Source organism: Chanos chanos, chromosome 15, assembly GCF_902362185.1.
Source record: "Chanos chanos chromosome 15, fChaCha1.1, whole genome shotgun sequence".
NCBI classification, from domain to species: domain Eukaryota; kingdom Metazoa; phylum Chordata; class Actinopteri; order Gonorynchiformes; family Chanidae; genus Chanos; species Chanos chanos.
This window is the reverse complement of record NC_044509.1, coordinates 20264856-20269347: the sequence shown is the minus strand read 5'-3', so window position 1 is coordinate 20269347 and position 4492 is coordinate 20264856. Positions and strand designations below refer to the sequence as shown.

The following is a 4492-nucleotide window of genomic DNA, read 5'->3' as shown; positions in this document are numbered from 1 at the left end:
CTTTGAGTTATTTTAGGGAGTTATTGTATATGATTTCAAGCAAGTCCTTGAACATATGCACAAGAAAACATATGTATTGGACACATGTATTGGGGTCCAGTGCTGACACTGCTGCCCATGCTGGTGGTTGGCCTGGCCCCACCCAAGCCTGGACCAGGGAGAGGGCAAGGTCTTGGCTCTGATTCATTTTTAATAAATATTAAGGAATAACTGCAATTCCTTGACTCTGTTCGGGCGTCTCTTTTTTGGGCTTGGATGTCACCTTCTTCTTGGACACTTTAGGTGGTGCAGCAGCGACAGCCACTTGTGCCATTTTGAACTCACTGGTTCTCTCGCTTGAAATCCATTCGACCTTTTGATAGAGTCAAAGTTTCCATTGCTCTTGACAGGTGATGCAGTAGTTCCTCTCCGGTCCCATTTGCAGCTGCCTTGATGATCTCAGTATAGACATCTGTGAAACAGCTGCAAAGGAATTACAGAAACAGGAACAATAAGTGTACCTATATACATTAGATAAATGATAAGCAACAGAAAACAAACAAGACTTCATATCAGTCATCCACATTATTCTCACAGTAAAATAATGACACAAATCAACGACATGTTCAGTTGGTTAAGACCCCAACCTGAGGGGGCGCCGAACCGGAGCCAGTGACTCGACTTCCTTTGGTGCTCCAAGAGAGTGGTATCCCCCAATGCACCAACATCTCCCTTAAGTTTTTTGGCCTCTGGCTGAGCTCGCCGCTGAGTTCACATCTGAGTTCTGCCTGCATCTACCCACTCCAGTATTTTCTCTTGGAGTAGGGCAACTGCAATGAGATGCGAGTGCCAACTTTGAAGAAATGTTTCGTACTCGACTTTGTTTCCTTGGCTGGTGCTGTGGAGCCCCGTAGGGCTGGAAGTGGCGGAGCCCCAGGATGACGGCAAGCAGCTCTTGGCGGGTGATGCAGTAGTTCCTCTTTGGTCCAATCTGCAGCAGCCTTGATAAAGTTTCACTGATGTCTATATTGAGTTTGTCAACTTTTTAGGTCCTTCAGCATCTGGAGAGACAATAGTGCAATTCTTTCATTCTGGAATGTTCTGCTTTACCCATTTCAACGCTTCAGGTTCTGCAGATTATACACTGCGATGTCAAAAAACCCTGTATCTGAGAGGCATGCAGGTCCATGATGATGATGAGGTCTGCCCCGGACACAGAGTATGTTGGCCACCAGGGTTTAGGACCTGATAAATGCGCATGGTATATTCTGCTAAGATGGTTTGCTTCATATCATCCATCCTTCATCCACATAGTGACTGCTACTCTACTGGGTAAAGACCCCAAGCTGAGGGGGAGCTGAACCGGGGCCCAACAGAGGGCCCCAGTGAACTGACTTTCTCTGGCACTCCCAGAGACTGGTACCCTACGACAAGAGATTCAACAGGAGCTACGTATTTGAACAACTACAAACTACATGCTGCAAACTTTTATTTTAAATGATCAAGCAAGTCCTTAAAAATATACACAAGAATACATTACAGAATGAAAAGTAAAGGGAATCATTTACCTGGTTTTACACACCGCCTGTGAACAGGCCTTTGGAACCGGCTTCCGCAGGGTCAGCAGCATCTCCTTGAATGACTGGACTTGGAACGGAGCTGTGAGTCTGTCTGTTCTAGATTCAGCCTTGTCTTCAGGCAATCTAAGAACCTGATGACATTCTTTTTGCAGTTAAGAACAGGGGGAGCACTCATGTCTGTGCGCTGTAGGCTGGTCAGTTAATCTCAGGTCTCTGTGCCCTGTGTACTTTTTAAAGTCCACAAGGAGCTTGGCATCATCATGAAACTTCTCACACAGGCCCACCTCTTTAATCTTGCTCTGCACGGAGTGGGTCATGTCTGAAGGATATCTGTAAAAAACAAAACAGCAAAAAAAAAAAGAATGACATTATAAAGAAGAAAACATTGTTTGGAGTCCAAAATCATCCATCTGTTATGTCCAAGTTGAATGTGTGTTAACAACACAAAATAAAAATAAAATAAAATAAAACCAAACCAAAAAACAGCTGAAATGGAACTATTTACAAAGCCTTGTGAGGAACAGTTCACAGGGAGGGGAGGGGGGCATAAAAAGAGGAGCTCTTTCCATGGTGTCCTTTCCTTTCAATAGAACAATGAACAACAAGGAATTACAAAAACACGAAGAAGAAATGTAACTATATACAGTAAATGAATGATAAACAACTAGTAATAATAAACTAGTCCGTGTTGCTCCAGCTCGGTTTGGTCCTCCCCTGCACCGGTAGTTGTACCCTGCTATGGCACAGACTAACAAACACATGGAGAGAGGAAACCATGGAGGGAGACAAGACAATGAACACAAACACAAAAAGACATTTAAACCAAGCGCTGAGTACAATACAGACGGGAACAAACATGATAAAGACGGTAACTGTAAAGACAACGACAGCCGAAGCGATAACGTGAATTGGAAATGTTTGTGTGCATGAAACCGGGTAATCTGCTGCTTGCTTCGAGTGTGTACCCTCGAAGCTAGCGCGATATTTTAGTGAAATGTGCGTTAGTGATATGTATGTAAAGATGTACCGGCAACGGGTCACAAACACGAATGAATGAATGAATGAATGAATGAATGCTGTGGAACTATGGGGTAAGGTGGGGAAAAGGATACCACTCGAGGCCTTAGACAGAGCTCTCTGTCACACATTCCCTAATTCAATAACAAACGGGGAAAAAAAGCCTTGTGATGTCCAAAGAATAAGACACAGGGTGAACTATATACAGAAATACCGCCTCCTCCTCCTGGACCTACACAAAAAAGACAAGGAAAGCTTTTGTGAACAATGAAGCTACTGAAATGAATATGAGACAAAGTAATAAATATTTGTCATTAATTTCTCATTATTTTTTCTGTGAAAAGAAACCATATATATCTGTATGTCCCCTAACTATTTCTTGTATTCTTGCGTATATATTTAAGGACGTGATTGAAATCATTTAAAATAGCACTTTATAATATGCAGTTCATAGTAGTTCAAATACACAGCACCCCCTGAGTGTATTTTTGTAGATTAAAAGTTGTGGAACTCCACCACCTTGGCGGTGACGCGGGACAAAGCCGTAAAGCGTGCCGCAGCTGGTGACGGCGCTCTGCTTCGCAGGGGGAGCGGGCCCAGCGGGAGCCGGGCTCTGTCTCGGGCCCCAGCGACACGCCTTCCATCGGTGCTTTGAGAGAGTGGAGTTCTCCGAGGGACCGACAGCCACCTTCGCCCTCTGGCCCTTCCTGGCCGAACCGGAGCTGGGCCCCCCGGGGAGACAGCGTGCGCTAACTCTCCTCACGGCCGAACACGCTCTGGCTGGTGGAGGTGGAGCTCCGCCTGCGTCTCTGCCCACTCCAGTATTTCCTCTTGGAGTAGGTCAGCTGGAGGAACACAGTGGAATTTACATAGTTACATACGGTTTATTTTCAAAGAGAAACGATGGCAAATGAATGACATACATACAACATTTTCCTTAATTCAAGTGGGAGAAATGCATGACATATGAAACGTTAAGAAATAATAATAAAAAAAAAAAAAAATTGAAAAAACACATGAAATAGAACTATTTACTTTATGATGAACAAAGAATTTAAGACACAAGTTGAACTATATACAGAAATACTGCCTCGTCCTCCTGGCTGGGCACATCAGCCTGACGACATAACCACACTGCGTTAGGATCTGTAGGATCGTAGGCCTCCGGATAACATTTTACCCCATGCACACGGGACGGACCAGTGGTCATGACTTGATTTTGGGATATGACGATGAATGCAGAAAAACAATGCAGAAACATAATGACAAATTAATGCCATACATACAATACATGCCTTAATTCATGTGGATGAAATTCATGACAAAAGGAGCCTACTCATGCGGCCAGCCCGGGTCCAGGCCCAGGCCCATTCCTTGGAAGGTCTTCCTGTTGACGCCATAGTCAAGCTTCAGACCCGTATCCACTTTGATGTCCTGCACTGCCTTGAAGAGGATGCCATCCATGTCCTTTCCATCAAAAACAGGAATAAATCTAACTATACACATGAAATAAATGATAAACAACATGTAATGTGGTGGTCTCTTCTCTAATTGATAACTCAACTACGGGCACAGCACAGTTAAAACCACGTCTCTAGGTTCGGGAAGGAGGATAGTAAGCGGGCAGAAAAGCACAACAAGAATATGGTTTGGTAGAAAACAGGTAAGTATGTATTAAAGGAAAAGATATATATTCACTTCTAAGCATGAATTGCATAACAGGTTACAGAACTGACAATGAGGCCTCAGGGAACAAACACCAACAAACAAACAAATAAATAAATAAATACAAAAGAATAACTCTTATCTGTCCCACAGTTGCTACCTGGGTAGGCTTCTTTGCTGTAGGCACAAGTCCAAGTATATGCGGAAATGTATATGTGGTTGTGTGTGGGGAAAAAAAAGATAAAGTAGCA

At 43.7% G+C, this 4492-nt stretch overlaps 1 long non-coding RNA gene across 3 annotated transcripts; it reads right to left on the bottom strand.

Annotated features, from left to right (window-relative positions):
• Positions 1-358: 358 nt before the first annotated feature.
• On the bottom strand, positions 359-3417 carry LOC115828410 (uncharacterized). Of its 3 annotated transcripts, XR_004025955.1 has the most exons (5): positions 3096-3417; positions 2065-2808; positions 1548-1889; positions 627-1040; positions 359-462 (listed from the first exon to the last, which is right to left on the bottom strand). It is a non-coding gene; the product is annotated as an uncharacterized LOC115828410 (long non-coding RNA). The 3 variants fall into 3 exon arrangements; XR_004025954.1 differs by having other exon boundaries at positions 2065-3417; XR_004025956.1 differs by lacking the exon at positions 2065-2808.
• Between the last annotated feature and the right edge of the window lie 1075 nt (positions 3418-4492).